At 54.5% G+C, this 17,406-nt stretch overlaps 1 non-coding gene across 1 annotated transcript; it reads left to right on the top strand.

Annotated features, from left to right (window-relative positions):
• The first annotated feature begins 1,084 nt into the window (after positions 1-1,084).
• LOC125105747 (U6 spliceosomal RNA) lies at positions 1,085-1,191 on the top strand. The gene has a single exon (XR_007129014.1). It is a non-coding gene; the product is annotated as a U6 spliceosomal RNA (small nuclear RNA).
• Positions 1,192-17,406: the final 16,215 nt, after the last annotated feature.

Here is a 17,406-nt window from a genome sequence, read left to right as displayed (position 1 = left end):
ATCTTTCAGTTTCAGGGATATGATATCGTTGCCTCTGGCAAGGACGTTAATGGTCCTCAGGCATTTTTCTCTGCCCATCTGCCTTGTCTCTGGGCCCTCCACTCTTTTCTGTTATGTTCTGCTTGTTTTTACTTCTGTGTTCTATATTGGATGCTTTCTTCAGATATCCAGTGAGGCTTTGTTTTTCTTTCATTCATAACAAAGAGCTCTAAAGAGGGGCGGGGTGTGAAGAGTTTACTGGGGGTTCGGGGGCTGGGGCTGGGGTGGGTCTGATTGTGAGGTCTCACATTTGGGAACACCCAAACAGCAGTACCTAGAGATTTCTTTTGGGAGGGGAGGGGAGGTTGAAGTTTCTCTAGAGAGGCACAGTCAGGTTTCCTGCCTGAGGGGTCTGCACAGGGTGGGGAGAGTCCTGGGAATAGAACAGCACAAAAGTGGGAAGAGGTGGTTCTTAACACTGAGTGCGTAACCTCCCACTGGATCCTTCTGTGAAAACACAGTGCCTCGCTCTTCCCCTGAGCGGCCGGAGGGGACCTCTGAAAATGGTTCGCTATTCACTTGTCCCAGAAAACCCTATGAAATTATGCAAATCAAGAGGTTCAAATCTTCGTGTTCACTTTAAGAATACACAGGAAGCTGCCCAGCCCATCGGGTCTGAAAAGCCACCAGGCATCTGAAGGACGTCCCTTTGCAGAAGCAACGTGTGCCATTCCATCACCCGAACGGTGGAGCTGGCCAGTGTGCCTGGGCCGGACAGTGGGGCTGGGCTTGGGGTCAGGGGAGAGGGCTGAGTTTGCACCGCGCGTGCTTAAAAATGCAGAGAGTTATGCTGAACATGAGGGTTTAGGTGTCGAATCTCTGCTCATGGAGCACATCCAGGAGAACAGAGCTCCCGAGAGCCGGCAGAGAACTCCCAGCACTCTTGGCCCGTTGCACCCCCACATGCACTCTCCCTGGCACCGTGAGCTCTCCCTGGCACCCCAAGGCAATCTGGACGGAGACAGAGCAGTTTCTTCGTACCTGAAGAGGAGGGTGCACAGGAAAAAAAAATTTATATATATATATAAATAAAAATTTATATATAGTGCTCGCTTCGGCAGCACATATACTAAAATTGGAACGATACAGAGAAGATTAGCATGGCCCCTGCGCAAGGATGACACGCAAATTCGTGAAGCGTTCCATATTTAAAAAAAAAAAAAAGAAAGAAAAAAAATTTATATATAAATAAATAATATATATAATTTATATTTATATATAAATTTATATATAAATTTATATATAAATATATATTATATATAAATAAATAAATATATATATATAAATAAATAAATAATTATATATATATGTGTGTGTGTATATATATATATATATATATATATATATATCTCCCAAAAGAAACTGAAGAAACAAAAACTTATGGCTCCGGGGTAAATTCTGCACAGAATAAATGCAAAAAAATAAAATAATAATAATAATACAGCGCCTTTTCCCCTCCACTTCCCTGTTTCCCTGATTCAACCTCAGAAAAAAAGTGCCCTTTCCAGGGTCGGGGAGGGCCAGCCACCTGGCTCTGGGGCTGGAATGGTGGCAGTGAAGGGACCTGGGGCTCTAGGCTTTCAACCCGGCCTCCCGTCTCCAGTGCCACCGCCGCCCCATCTTCTGAAGTGACGCGTGATTTGGGTTCTCAGTGTTGTGCTTTCGTGGTGCGGGCTGGCCCCCTCCTCCTGCTGCTCATCTTTCAAACCTCTGTTAACATCTCTTCCCTCTATCGTTGCTGCTCTCATTCTCTTTGTCCTTCTCAGTCAATAAATATTTTATTTCTCTACTCTCTTTCTTATGGGGTTTTGAGAGAAAACGGTGCTGAATGCCTGCGCTCAGTCCACCACACTTGACTGGCAGACCCCGAGGGTACTGTGTAGATAGGAAATAGCCGAGCGAAGGGAGACTGGGGGCTCTGGAGCCAGAGGGATCCCCGCCCGAGATCCGGCTCCATTTATCCACATCCCTGTGTGACCTCGGGCAAGATAATCAGTCTCTCTGATCCTCACCTCTCTCATGTGTAGAATGAGAATACCATCCCCTCTTACCTCACAGAGGTGTCCGCAGTAACTCTGACCGAGTCGGCATTTCCTCCTGGGCCTGTGTGAGTGCAAGGCCATGCTCTGACCCTCTGATCCAGCCTGCCTGCCTACAGAACAGCAGGCATCAGAGACGGGCTTTGCTTTCAGCCTGGAGTCCAGGATGAAGAAGGCTCATGGAACAGGGCAAGTCCCAAGCTGACTTACATGCTGGGCGTAGGAGATTAGTGTCAGTGGTTGTAAGTCACCACGATTCTGCGTTTGTCTCTTACAGCAGCAGAACGCAGCGAGAGCTGACTGATGGAGCAGGGGCTTGTCACCCCCAGGGAGATGCTGGGTGAGGGGAGCTCAAGCCAGGTAAGGTTAGCAGGTGAGGGAGCCAGGAAGTGAGGGAGACGGACAGTAGCAGGGCCTGTCACACCAATAGCCATATGCTTCACCACGCGTGGGGACAAGATGACTGAGCTATTTCATGGCGCCCATTTCCTTTGTATTTCTCCCCACTCTGGCTCTTTCAAGCAGGCAGCCAGTCCTTTGATAGTTCCTTGCCTTGAGTATTTTAGTGGTCAGAGCACTGAAGCTTCTGGAAGTCAGAGGCTCTTTGTGCCTTTCGCAATAAACTTGACTCTTTTCGGAGACTCTGTGACCTATTCCGGAAGAAGGAAGAAAGGGTGGGCCTTGGAGAAGAGTAAGGAGAGAGAGGGAGAGGTTTTCACCACAGAAGGGAAAGGGGCAGCATGTAACTCGAGAGGGAAGGGTGGGGACAGGTTTCATGCCTCATTCTAGGCAGTGTCCAGGAGGGGACAAGGCCTCTGAAGGCAGTGGCTGCCGGGTACACTCGGGGAGGTACTGAGATGCTGGGCTCCCACAACCCCCCACAATTCCCACACCCCAAGGGCTGCTCCAAATCAACCCAAGCCCTAGAGCCTGAGGGGCATGAGGGCTGGGAGGCTGGAGGGTCCCGCAGTGGCGGTCGTGACCAAGGGGGCCACCCCCAGGCTCTGGTACTAAGACTCTGGGACCTTGACTAAACACTGAGGTTGGGGGAGGGAAGCTCAGTGATATGCCCGAGATTGAATTCTTGCTAGCTCAGTGGGATCGTGGCCTGGAGTCAGATTTCAATTGAATTAGAGAAAATAAAGAAATATGCCAAACCACTAGAGCTTTGCAAGCCCTCAGGCAGCCCCTAACCACAGGGCTCCCTCCCATGCCTGCCAGCAAGCAAGCTGCTCCCAGCACGGGACGCTCCGTGTGACCCAGAGTCTGGGGATACATGCGTCCTCCGTCCAGGAGTGGGTGCCCACACGTGTGTTCCCCTGGCCGTGGCCTCCCTGATCCTCCATCCTGAGGTTCCCATGGAATTGGCCATCAGAGCATTTCCTGAGCAGAGGGAGGTTGGGAAGCATGGACCTAGTTCTGGAAGTGGGGGAGGGCATGTGTACCCAATGGTGGGCATGTGGCATGGGCTGGGACACCCTTTCATGAGGTGGCCTGTCACCCCACAGTGCAGTGGTGAGCAGGCTGGCTCATCTGCAGTACCATCGTGGCCAGGCAGAACACCTTCCCTGGGACCCAGCTGTCCGTGCATCTCTCTCAGCCACCGCATGCCAGGCCAGTTGATGGTGGGACCAGCCAAGCACCGCCCTGGATCCCAGCTGGGCTGGTTAAGAAACAGATGACCTAGTTGGTGCTTTTAGGCAAAGTGCCAGCTCCTCATCCCAGCTCATGAGGGTCCTTGTGATCTGGCTCCTGATGATACTCCTCATTTCATCTCTAGCCCCTTCCCAGCGCATCCCCTCCCCTGTCCCAGCTCCAACCCCACTGAACTGCTCCCAGGCCCTTGAAGGGGTCCCCTTCTCTCCTGCCTGGGCCTCTTCTACAGGCTTATCCACATACTCGAGCACTTCCTTTTCTCACCTGGCTCAGTCTACTCATCCCTCAGGACCCAACTCCTAGTCATCCCTCAGGACCCAGCTCTAGGAAGCCCTCTGAATCCCTGTCTGGACTGAGAATCTGTTCCAGGCTTTCCATAGCACTCTGATTTCCTATCTTGGTCCTTTGCCATATCTATTGTATGAGATTGTTTGTCTTGTCCTTAGGCTGGACTGTAAGCCCTTGGACACAGGAATGATGTCCATTTCATTTATCATGGTGTCCTCGGGGCCTCGTGTCTGATGGGGGAGGACGGGAAGGGGAGGGAAGGGGAAAGGAGGAGAAGGGTGGGGAGGAGCAACTCTTTGAGTTGCCCACAAGCCTTGAGACTTCCTTGCCTTTGAAGCTCCTTAGTGAGGAAGGCTGGCGCCCCGCCGAGATGGCAGTTTGCTTGGGTGGCTAAGGGAGCTGCCTACAGGGAAGCCATCCATGGATGCCTCCTCTTCTGGACTCAGGACAGGCTGGGGTGCAGATGCCCAGGAGAGTTCCACAGAGGGACCCTCCGGGGCTGCCTCCCGCACCCCTGCCCCGAGCCAGGAGTCTGGGGGAGGTACTGCCTCCCACCTCACCGAAGGCTTCAGTGGTTCCTGCTCTTGTTCCCCTTGATAAAATGATTCCCTTCCTGGAAGGCAATTTGAAGGCCAAGGGTTCTTAAATGAATGGTGGCCATCTGCCCGCTGTTCTGCTCGGCCCCTCCCCCTCCCAGTTGTCTAGTCACTTCTCGCCGGCTTACATGTGAACCGCACAAAATCCGTTCAGACACAGATATGATAACGAACATCGGGTCCACAAAGAGAAAGGACACTCAATCCTAGAAAAAGTTGCATAAGCCTCACCCCCGGAGAAACCTGGCCCCAGGTGGTGTTGCTGGCAACAGCCGTGCGCGGGACTCGCTGCTACTGGGACTTCTCCGGGGCCACCTTGGGAAGGGAACCCACTCCCAGGGCTGTTGCGTCACGCCCCCGGTGACTTTGTTCCTAACAAAACATCCCTGTTCCTGGAAATACACCCTTCAGGTGCACCTGTGCAGCCCGGGAACTGTCTGGGTCTGTGGATGAGACTTGGGGCTGGGTTGGCCGACCAGGGTGGAGGGCACGACCCAGGTTACGGGCAGATGTAGACTTACTGAACCTGGGAGTCAGGCCCCTTCTGGGCCACGAGTGAGTGATTCGGAAGCTGCTAGCAGAGCCCGGTTCTAGAGGACTGACAGGGGCCCAGGGGCCCAGGGGAGGTGGCATAGAACAGGGAGTCTCTGAGGCCCACGCCGGTTAGCAGAGCTGGGTGGGCTTTCCCAGCTCCTTGAAGGGAGGGCTTTGTTGTCTCTCATCTTGGCCATGTCCTGTCTGTGCCTCAGTTTCCTCTTGTGCAGCTTGGGGAAATCATGATGCCTACTTCATAGATGTGGTGAGGTAGGGCGAAAACACTCAGTCCCAGGCCAACATCGATTTTGGGGTGGCTAAGCTGGTGTTCTGGCCAGGTTCTCTCTCGAGGTTGCAGTTAAGCTGTGGGTCCGGGCTGTACCCCTTTCAAGGCCCTTTCAAGGCTGATGGGGGCTGACAGGTCTAGGTCCAATACAGCTCGTTCACGAGGCTTTGGCAAGAGGCCCCCCAGTGCTCTCTACACGGGTCTCTCTCTAGAGCTCTCTGAGTACTTTCCCCACATGGCAGCTGGCTCTGTCCAGAGTGAGTGATCGAGAGGGAGGACAAGGTGGAAGCCACAAGGACTTGCATGACCGAGCCTTGACGTCCCCTGCTGTCATTCCTGCAGTATCTTAGCGGTTACCCAGGCCAACCCTGTTTCACGCTGGAGGGACTACGGAGCTGGAGGGATCGTTGGGGCCATGTTGGAAGCTGGTACCACAAGAACCTCACTGGGCTGCTAAACCCATCCTCAACCCCCCTGTAGCCCAGCTTCCTGTTATGTGAGATAAGAAGTCCTATCATTAGTATACTACTCGTAGCCCAAAGCGTCCCGATGTCCCTTCCCCAAAGTTCTTTTTTGGCTTGGGGGAGCCAGAGTTGGACTCTGTGACTTGCAACCAAAGCCCTTGCCTGAAAACAGAGAGGAAGCCTAGACCATCAGCCCGGTTTAGGGAAGAGGGAAAGGCGGGCTCCTGGGCTGGAGGCACCGCACAGATCAGTCTTGGTCTTCCAGAGTCTGAGAACAAGCGTTGTGCCAGGAGAGAGAGCCTAGTGTTTATATGCCGAAATAGTCACAGTGGGTTAAAAATACAAAGGAAAATGCTTTGCTGTACTGGTACGACTTTGGTTCTGGCTCCTTCTCCAGCGAGCTTTGTGCCTGAGCCTCTGTGGAAGGACAGAATCCTTCTCGCCTTTCTCCGTGATCCCCTGCTGCTGAAGTTAGACTTTGGGTTAACACCAACAGGGATGCCCGGCCTCTGGCCCTCGGATGGCAAGTGACCAGGAGACTCTCTGAAGTCGCCCCCGTGGGACAGGAGAACATTGAATTTACCCAAGTCTGGTCTCCTACCGAAGGTCGGTCAGAAATGAGGATTCCCTGCCCTCTTTGTTGCCTTCATGTGGGCAGTGGCAAGCTTTCACACTTCAGAAGGAAGAGGAGGCTTTTGGAATTCACCCCTTCTGGTCTCCTGGGTCAGCTGCAGCTGGCAGCATGGTCGTCGGCGGTGGGGGGGAGGGGGCCACAGAAGGCGGCGTGGACAGCATTGCCAAGCATGCTGATTCCGTGCTGGGGAGAGAGGCCTGCCCCCATCGGACTCCGTATTCTGCCGGCTCTCAGGCACGCAGGTAGAGAAGGGAGGCTACAGGGTGGGTAATTATCTAGGCTCATCTATACCCAATCCCCAACTCCCCTTCAACTCAGAGAAGCAGTAAGCGAATGGGACGTGGAATCACTTCTTAGAAAGCAGCACTGTTTGGCGCCCCGATCTCCAGATCTCTGTACGTATGAAGGACTTGGCGAAGGGGTGGAGTGAGAAAGAACGCAGCAGACTGGGGGGTCCTGACGGCCATAGGCTTGCAGGGTGACCCTTGGCTAAGTCCCCTGCTCCCAAGCCATGGTCTCCTTCTTTGAAAAGAGATGACATTGAATCCCAAAGTGTCAGGTCTACAAAGGACAGGGAAATTCATCAGGAGGCCCAGTGTGTAAAGTAGAAGGCGTTTCCCAGAAGGCCCATCTAAAAATAGCATAAACGGGGCGCCTGGGTGGCTCAGTGGGTTAAGCTGCTGCCTTCGGCTCAGGTCATGATCTCAGGGTCCTGGGATCGAGCCCCGCATTGGGCTCTCTGCTCAGCAGGGAGCCTGCTTCCTCCTCTCTCTCTGCCTGCCTCTCTGCCTGCTTGTGATCTCTCTCCGTCAAATAAATAAATAAAATCTTTAAAAAAAATAAAAATAAAAATAGCATAAACAACAGAAATTTATGACACCACCTAACAAGCAGTTCAGCTGCTGGGCGGGCCTAGAGTGGGCTAACTCAGCAGCCCGTGATTACACCCAGGACAGCAAGGACACGGGCTCTCTCCATCTTGCCACCCGCTGTCCTCAGGTGCTGGCAGCTTCCCTGCATGCCGGCCAGGTGGCCGAAGCTACTCCACGCACCCAGCCACTCCAGAGGCCGAAGGAGGTTAGACACCTCTCTGCGGGTCCTTTTCCGGGGCCAGGGGAGCTTTCCCAGAAGCCCTAGCCCCCGACCCCTGACCACCCCAGTAGCTGATTGACCCGGTTGTGGCAAGCGTCCAGACGAAACCAAACCCCTGGGTCGGAAGGGAGTTCCCCGGATTGGCTGAAACCCGCCGCGCACCCCTGGGGCTGGGAAGGGTGGTGCAGCCTGTGAAGGGGAGAGGAGGGCAGTGCCTAGGAAACCAGCCATGGCTGCCACAGCTTGCCTTCTCCTGTAGGTGGACCTGAGGGTGAGAGAGGTTTCCATGGGTCAAGCCACACAGAAAGTGGTGGCAGTCAGGGGGCAAACGCGGTTCTGACTCTCAGACTCGCTACTTCATGACATCTGTTGCTTCGGACCTGGATGATCTCCAGTCTGGAGCCAAAACTCTGGTTGCCTGGGCAGGCTTTTCCCTCTACCACACCTTACGTCTGTGGCGGGTCTGAGACGGAATTCTCGAGAGCTTACCCGCGCCCTTGAGGTTTGCCTGCCTGCACCCCAGCAGAACCCTAAGGAGGGGCTGCTGTGGCTCTGAGCGTTCAAGGCAGACAGAAGCTAAGGTCAGATCCCACCGCTGCCTTCTCTGCTCTCCGTTGACCCCCGTGGACCACCCCGGCGGCAGCTGGCTGGTCCTAACCAGCGGACGGCAGAGGCAGGTCCTAACAGCCTAACAGCTGTTAGTCACCCATCGGTGACTGTGTCAGTCAGTGGCCGGCCAGGCAGGTGGAAACCACGGGACATCGTTCAGGCAGAGCGGTTTTAAAGGAGGGGATTGGTCCCAAAGGTGTTGGAAGGCCTGGAGGAATAAGAGCATGACAAAGTATTTCCTGGGGACCAGAAAGCTGCCCCAGGAGCCCACACACCTCACTGCTGAGCTGCTGGAGCTGCTTTCCCCGTCCCCCCCCCCACCCCCTGCCCTGCCATCAACAATCCAGCTGTGGCCACTGCCGCTCATGCTACCGGAGCCAGAGTGGCTTTGTCCTTCCTTCTGCCTTCTGATCGCCCCAGCACCTCCACTGGCTAAACCCAGCTAGAAACCAGCTGCTCACAGTTGGGAGTGGGACAGAGGGAGTGGACCAACGTCCCAACATCATATGTGGATCCACAGCATGGATTTCAGAGTCAGGGAGATCTGGGTTTATGTCCTTTTTCTGTGACAGTAGCCAAGTCCCCTTCCCTGTGTGGGCTTGAGTTCACTCACTGGTAAAAGAGGACTGATAACATATCCCAGAGCACTGGTGTGAAGGCTTAAAAGGAAATTATTATAAAAGAGCTTGAGCCCAGTGGTCAGAAGCCTAGAAGGGACTTGGTTCCTGAGCATACCTTTCTTCTTCCTCTCCCTTCAGGGCCTTTGCATTCTGCATTTTCTCTTACCTCTGCCTGGAATGTTCCTTCCTCTACTTTTTATCTCATTATTTCTGACTCATCCTCCTAGTCCAGATAGGACACTTTGTTGCAGGACACCAAAAACCAGACCCAAAGAAACTTAAGCAGAAAGCAGAAGTCTTTGGCTATCAAACCTGAGAAGTCCCAGCATAGTCCTAACTTCAGGTATGGTTTGATCAAGGGCTCAACCAATAACACTAATACTCATTAACTCTGGCGTGGCTCATGGGCCAGTCCCTCAATCAATGTCTGTGGTCAGGGAAGTGGCACCTGCTAAATGTTCTACCCAAATAATCTGAGCTGATACTAGGCTAGGGGCGACCAGTTTCCCAGAGGAAATTTCAGTATAGTTACAGGAAGGGAGAATGGGTTCCAGGCACAAGAAGCAGCTCTTCAGTCATGTTTCCGCTCAGGGAAAATGTCCTCTCCTCTGTCCAAGATTAAGTCATCTCCTACCATGATATACACTCACAGCTCCTTGCACGTCAGAGCACTCGTGAGCGAGTGATTACACTCTTATGGAGCCGAATGATGCCTCCCACCTGCCCCAGATTGCTAGCTCTGTGCGGGGGGCGGGGGGGGGGGCCTCTTTTGTCGTCATCGTATCCTCGGTATCCAGCCCAGTGCCCACACATGCTGGCTGGGTCTCCTTTAGAGTTTCTGCACATGAAGGGATGAATCGAGAACCCTGGTTATCATGAGGCCCGGCCTGTTACCTTGACTTTTTCCAGCTGTACACAGCTATTTGCGCCAGAATATTCCCTCCTCAAAGTCTTCTCTCCCCTGCAAGCTGGCTCGGGGACACACAGGACGCAATTCTCCGGAGAAAAGAATGACAGTTTTCCCTTTGGGGGGCGGGGGGTTAGACCCACAGCTCTGGAGGGTGATTCAGGCCAGTAGAAGCGGCTTGAAGCAGGAGAGGAGTCAGGGGACAAGGAGGGTTACTTTGGATTAAAAGCTTTAAGAAGAGTGATTCATGATCATTGCGGCTGACATTTAAAAAGCCCCAAATACTTTTGGTAACCAGTGTGCCGCCTTGCATCTAGTCTCGCGTTTATCCTGGGAAGGGAGCAGCCCCCAGTTGCTCTGGGGAATATTGTATTTCACTTTCAGCTTCTTAAGCATCAGGGATGTTTGGCTCCTCAGTTTCCCGTATGTAACTGGTTATTAGCAGACTTTATTTTCGTGGACGCTCTTGTACAGGAGGGACACATTGGCCTTTGGTGTCCCACAGGGCAGAGTTTGAAACCTGGTTGTCCCCATGGGCTATCTGTGTGACCTGGGACAAGTTACTTAACCTTTCTGAGCCTCCATTTCCTTTCCACGACAGGAGGATGATAATGGCAACCTCGCAGGGTTTTGGGGAAATTTAGATGGGGATGTTTCCATGTAACGTGAGCTCAGGTTTAGCCTAAGCTGGGGCAGAATGGTGGAAGGAGAGGGAAGGAGCACGTGTTCTATGTGAGGGAGGAGAAGGGGGGAAGCCCCAGGGCTCTGGTGTCTTGCCCAGATATAAACTCTGGGAGATGCAGACGGGGGCTTCAGGGCCTACAAGCCAATGTGGTTTGCCTGGGACTGGGGGTTTCCCTGCATGCAGGACCTTCAGTGTTAACACTGGGAGGAGCTTAGGTGAGCTGAGACCTGGTTGGTCACCCTGGAAGTGTGCCTTTCCCTACTTGCCCAGAGCCCTTCAGCACCCTGAGGACTCCGGGGCCTCAGCTTTCTAGCACCAGAAGTCAGGGCCAGGGCCCCAGAGACAGGGATAATGATGGGGTGACCTCACCTTCAGACCTCCCAGAGGTCCTCAGGATGGAGCTTTGGAGGAGGCCGAAGGCCTGCATCGGTAGAGCGGGAAAAGCCAGCAAAACGTGGCTTCTGACTACCGTGGTGATCCAGGCGAGGTCGGGGGAAATTTGGTTCCATCCCTGGGCCAACCCAGTACCTGTCAGCTAGTGTGGTTTTTGTCATTGTGCTGTCTGAATGGTCACTGATAGTCTAGAGCTCTGCTGCTTTGTTCCGAATCTGGCCACTTTAGAGAAATCATTTATCTTAGTATCTTTTGAGTTACTTTCTAAGTATCTTGGCCAGAAGCTCTAGTACCTGCTATTAACGATCAGTGTTAGCTCTGGGCCTGGTGTCTGTACTCTAATTTTAAGTCACGTCTCACTGCCCTTCCCAGAGCATCTAGACAGCGTCGGCTAACAGCAGCCATGCTCACCGCCCTTTGTTCCCCGGTTCCATTAGTGATGCTCATGGCAAGACTTCTTGGTCTCAGGACACTAAGAAGCAGACCCACTAAGACCCAGCCCCGGGAAGTGCTTTAGAGCTTCACTATTAAGTATCCTGAAAGCTCTTGGCTGGAAATAAATACACTTTATTAAAGTAGCATCTTTCCATTTTTAAAAGAGTCTTTATAAAGGATGGGCTTTGGGTTTTATTAAGGACATCCATCAGCCCTGCTTCTAAAACATGTCGGTGTCTTCATGTTTAGAACGAGGGCAGGGGTAGAGGAGCAGGAGGGATAGCAGTAACCACTTTATGGGGCTGTTATGGGGAATAAGTGAGCTCATGAGGTGCATAGCAAAGAACCTAACACGGTCAGGCCAGCAGGTGTCACAGCTGTCACAGGTCCCATCTCAGGGATGTCTTGACACTAGGCCAGGAGAGCCTGCAGCCCCGCTCCTCCCCTGCTACTCCCCTCAGGGAGGGGTGACCAATAGTAATCTCAGCCCCAGAAGCCAAATGCTCTTTTAAGTAGATTTTGGCCGAGAGCCTCAGGCTGGCGGTTGGGAGGCTGGATAAGTTGGGGGTGAGCAGCTCCTACCCCCTCCCCCAGGGAAAGACCCAGAGCTGGAGGACCTTGGGGCTGCTCTGTTGAGTGACCTCAGCCATCACCTCACCCTCCACTTGCCCACTTCCTGAGGAGATGGTCTTTGAGGTCTGTCCCAACCACAGAGGTGGCAGAGAGAGGCCCAGGCCTGAGCCAGGAGGTGGCGGGGAAGGCGGTGCTCACTGGGCTCAGAGCCGTGGCAGGCGAGGTCTGACACTCCAACCTAATGACATGGGCTGCAGGAGCAGAGTCTGTGAATGTCCCCTGGGGCACCACAGTCTTCCACAGACTCCCCCATGCTTCCCTCCCCTACACACACCTCAAAAGTGCACTTAAAAAAAAAAAAAGATTGATTTATTTGAGAGAGAGCGAGCGAGCGAGAGAGAGAGAGAGAGCACAAGCAGGGGAAGGGCAAAGGGAGAGAGAGAGAAGCAGACTCCCTGCTGAGCAGGGAGCCTGACGTAGGGCTCGATCTCAAGACCCTGAGATCACAACCTGACTAAAACCAAGAGTTGGATGCTTAACTTACTGAGCCACCTAGGCAGCCCAAAAGTGCACTTTTTAGAAGTGCACTTTTGGGTGGCCATGGCACCCAGTGCAAAGTGAAAATGTGGGGATCTTTGCTCAACAGTTATTAAGATGGTGACAGCTGAGCATTAAACCAAGAGTGGGGCGGGGGGCTTTCTAAGCATGGGGCCCTGTGACGCACAGCCCTGGAAGTAGGGAAGGACCCCTGGGACACTCTGTATTAGGAACTTGGGGCAAGGAACTTTCATGGTGCTGTGGACACCAACAGGGTAGTTATGGGGCTGTGAAAATGGAAGCCAGGGTTCCTGAGCCACGGCTCCAGCATCACGGCAACGTTGTCTGGAAGGTCAAGGTATCAGGATCGAGAGCCCGTCCTGGTGACATCTGGGTCTGGTATCTGTGTCTCTGACGCTGAGCTCCCCTTGCCCTTCCTGTCTTTTGAAGAAATTAACCAATAAGTACGTACTTTTGTTAAGCTTGGTGGAGTTGGGTTTCTGATATTTACAATCAAATTTGTCAGTGTTAAAATTCTGGACTTTATCCAGTTGGTGGGAAAGGATCTGACCCCCTTGTCTAGTGGGAAAGGATGGACGGAGCCAAGGGACAGGGCACAAGGGGCATGTGGGTACTGGGGACAGAGCCCTTTGTTGGAAACCAAGAAGCCTGAGATTCCAGGTCATTTTGAGGAAGGGAGTCAACATTGGGTTGTTAATCCCAGACTCTGGGTGAACTACAAGTACGAAGGTCTGGAGCCAAATAGGAGAGAAATGCAGGTGCACACCTGATTTCTGGATGTAGAGAACCTTGTCCTAGGGACTTAGTCTTCCACTATTCTGGCCTCTAGGGGGCGCTCCTCCCTCCTAACAGTTCTGGCCCAAGAGTTTCTCCCTTATCTGAGAAAAGCTGAAACAATAAAATATACTTTACTGAAGGTGTGGGTGTACGAAGAGAGAGAAAGATAAGGAGGCCTGTGAGTCTGGAGAAGATGTCCAGGAGAGGCCTTACATCTGGGGCTGGCTGGGTGCCCCCCCCTTATCCAGTGGCACAGGGGATATCCAGGGAGTTCCTCTTCTCAGTCCTTCATCCGTGGCTGGGCTCTTCCTATGTCTTTCTTTTCTTTTCTTTCTTAAAGATTTTATTTATTTGTTTGAGAGAGAGAGAGCAAAAGAATGAGCATGAGCAGGGAGAGAGGGTGAGGGAGAAGCAGACTCCCTGCTGAGCAGGGAGCCCCATGCGGAGCTGGATCCCAGGACCCTGAGACCATGAGCCGAAGGCAGATGCATAATCGACTGAGCTGCCCAGGCGCCCCTCTTTCTATCTTTTCATCCCTTCTGGAGCTGGCATAGTGAGGGACATAGCTTTTGACCAAGCAATTCAACCTTATGGAGTCCATCCTACAGAAAAAAATATATTCAAGGATATTCAGTGCAGCTCTGTTTGTGACACTATAACAGCTCTGCGTGTGTGTGTGTGCGTGTGTGTGTATGTGTGTGTAATATATTACATTTAACATAGGGACATTTCGGGAAGCATGTGGTCCAAACTGTTAGCAATAGGGGAGCAATGGGAGCGCGGGAGGAAGACTTTCCTTTGGCTCTGAACACTTATATACCTCCTGCTTCATTTGATTTTTCAAAACTATTTTCCCACCATGTATTCATGTGTAAATTATAGAATGTGTAATTTTAAAATGACATTTTAAAAAAGTCACATGATACAAAGTTTTGAAAGAAAAATTATCGTGATGAAGTCTGATGCACAGTTTGGTAGGGGTGTCAATCCTCATGGTGATTTCGTGTCCTCCAGAGGCTTCCAGCAGGCTGCGGTAGGCCTGGAGGAAGGTGGTGCTGAATGGCCCTGGGAGAAGGCGGGGAGCTACGGAAGGCACCTGGGCTGGGCTCAGTAGTCATTCTGGCCATTTGACTTCGGTTAGTGTCTTTCATCCTGGTGAGACAGATAGCATAAATACTGCATTCACAAGGGAGGAAAGCAGCTCTGAAAGGGGACATAGGCCCGTGCTGGGATTCAGACCCCAGGGCGCAGGAGCTCTCCCATTTGCTTTCAATGGGAAAGGCAAGGGGAAGAGTAGGGGAAGAGTGGGTGTCCACTGCACAATCTTTGAAGTGCTCACCCCTGGGTGCAAAAGGCAGTAAAACCAGGAGGGAGAACTGACTTAGGAAGGATCAGCTTTAGTGGAAGAGGTGAGGTGACCTCTGGTGTTAGATACACAAAGCTGTGTAGGAACCCACGTCCTCCTGTCTCTAATGGATAGCCTTCGGGGGAGGTGGGCTGTGAGCACCAAGAGGTCTCCTGGGAATGACTGTGGTAGAGGGAGAGGCTGGGGCCAGGCATCTACCCCTTGGTTTGTCTTCTTTCCCAGCCCCACTGACCTTATGCTGACCCTAGAAATAAGAACTGAAGCAGACATTTAGCTACAACGCTGAGCCTTGTGGGGGTCCAGCCGCTCCACCTGGGGTTGCGGGGGGCGGGGGGCATGCTGGGTGGAGTGGATTGGGCATAGTGGGGAGTCTGTCTCCTCCAGCAGGACGCGGATTGTAAATGAGCTCCTTGGATACGTCCCAGTGCGGGATTCTTTGTAGGGGCCTGGGAGGTCTGGGTGAACTGGTGGGTGGCACATGCCAGTGAAGTCTGCGTGACTTCTGCAGCTGAGGCCTGAGGGGATGGGTTTCATAGGGTGAAGAGTTCAGGGACCTCGGGGTGCAGGTTATGGCTGGGGCACGTGGGGGCAGGGTGGAATTGACGTTAAGGGCTTGAAGCTGAGGGGGGCAGGCTGTGACTTCCTGGAGCATCTCAGGCTGAGTTCCTGGGTGTGGAAAAAAGTGAGTGGGGTTTGCTCTCTGTAACTCCAGAAGAAGGCAGATGACTCCTTTCCTGTCTGCTCCTTTTTTAGCTTTCGAGTCTCTAAGTCTAGGGTCCCCAAATTGCAGAGCTGGAAGTCAGTGAACGCTGCTCCCCAGCAAGTCTCTGGGAACAGAGAGGGTAAATGACCAGCTTGCTAAGGCACAGGCAGCCAGGGGAGGCAGCAGGGCAGGGGCAGGGCAAAGCAACCCCACCCCCCTAATTAGCTCAGGGCTCAAGGATTTCCAAGGAAAGGCCAGGACACGGAGGTGCTGCCTGCGAAGGGACAGGCCAGTGAGAGTTGGAACAGCCTGGAACTGGAGAGGGCAAGGTCAATGCCCAGAGTCATCAAGGCCTGACTTCTTGGCGGGGCGGGGAGGACAGAGGACACGCGATAGACTTTCATGCACTCTGGTGGTTCAAAGCGTTTTCTTCATGAATAAGTCTTTATTTAGAAGGGTCCAGATTCTGCCCTGAAAATTGCCTTCTAAAATCTGCAGAACAAAGGCAGTAAACACTCCACAATTTAGGTGGAATAACGGGTGATTATGAGAATCTTTTCCTGTGTCTTTCAAGACATCATCATTGAGCTGGTGGTACTTTTATAAGGTAGGGAGGCGTAAATGTAATTACTGCTTAACGTGCTTAAACTTGATAATGGAGTCACGTGCCAGTGGTTTGGGCCAGCTCGACTAGTAAAGAGGGCGAATAGCACCCAGGCGCTCTTGGGTTACCCTGCCTTTCCGCTCCCCGCTGTCTGGAAACCGCCCGGTGGGCACCTCGGGCCCGGAAGATTGCGGCTGGAGCGGCGCCGAGGCTGCTTCCCGGCGCTCGGGCCGCACAGGCGAGCCGGCCCCTGAGCCGGTGCCGCAGTCCCAGCGCCAGGGCGGGGACTCCAGTCCGAAGTTCGCCTCCGGGCCTTCACAGTAGCCCGCCCGAGGCGCGAGCCGCGGCATCTCAGGGTCGCTGAAGGGCCGTGTTAGGAAAGGTGTGGACGGCCAGAGAGGAAAGGAGGGGTCGGCCTCGCCGGGGTCTCCCCGCACCGGGAGTTGCAAGAAAGGCGGGAGTGCGGGCTGGCCCGAGGTGGGCCGCTTGGGGGGTATGCGGTGGACACGCAGGGACGTCGTCCTCCATCCGACTGGGGCTGGAGCCTCAGGCACAGAGAGGCTGCGTGACTCGTCCAAGGTCGCACAGCGAGCAGCCGGTGGGTGTGTGTGTGTGTGTGTGTGTGTGTGCGGTTCTGACCGCGTCTAGCAGCCTCCCAGGCCCCACTTCGCAGGCGGACGCCGCGCTGTGGCCGCGGCCAAGGAGCCTCTGGGGCCCCGGGCTTCAGGTGAGAGGAGGGCAGCGCCCCCGCCTGCCTCGAGCAGGGCTCTTCCGCGCTGCCGCGCCGGGTCACCTGGGCAGCCTGGCGTTGGCGTTCCAGGTCCTGGCGCGCGAGGGAGCGCACGGGGCACTGCGGCCCGGTTGGTAACGCCCGGAGCGCGGGCGCGCTCCTTGCCCTGCGGCCAGTACCCCAAACGGACGTCCGCCGGCCCCGTTCATGAATGAGAGGCTCAGAGAGAGTAACCCAAGTCACGCAGCTGCTGAACTACGGACCCGGGATTCGAACCCAGCGGTCCGGATTTTTGCGGCCTCCGGCCCGAGGCGGCTGTGCGTCCCTGGGCGAGTCCGTTCCCTCCTCCCCGCCGCCGGGCTGCGCGCCCCCTCCCGTCGTGGCCGCGCATGCCCAGTCTTCGGCGGCGCCGGGAGGTGGCGGCGGGCGCTCCAGCTGCTTTGCATTGACGCCAGCACCCGCTGGAGGTCACCGCTGGGGGCTGGGCGCGGCGTGCTGCCGGCAAGACCCGGCCCGGAGCTCAGAGCGGGAGCCGCGCCGCCGGCAGCTCCCCCGAGAGCGCAGCCGCCTCTGCGCTTCTCGACGGCGCGGCCCCAGACCCGGCCTGAGCCGGCGGCTCCGTCCCCACACGGCGGGCTGTGGCCTCGCCGCCCCAACGGGCGCCTTTCGACCCCCCACCCCTCAACGGCAGTAGCGTCTAGGCCGGCCTTCCCGGCCGCCGGCGCTCGGGCCAGGGGCGTTTCTTCGCGGGGCGGCGGCCCAGCAGGCGGAGCGGCGCGGGCTGCGGGCCCGGGGAGGCGGCGGCGGGCGCGGCGGGG

The sequence above is a fragment of the Lutra lutra genome, chromosome 7 (genome assembly GCF_902655055.1).
Source record: "Lutra lutra chromosome 7, mLutLut1.2, whole genome shotgun sequence".
Taxonomy (NCBI): domain Eukaryota; kingdom Metazoa; phylum Chordata; class Mammalia; order Carnivora; family Mustelidae; genus Lutra; species Lutra lutra.
Note: the sequence above shows the minus strand (reverse complement) of the source record. Positions and strands in the feature narration are given on the sequence as shown.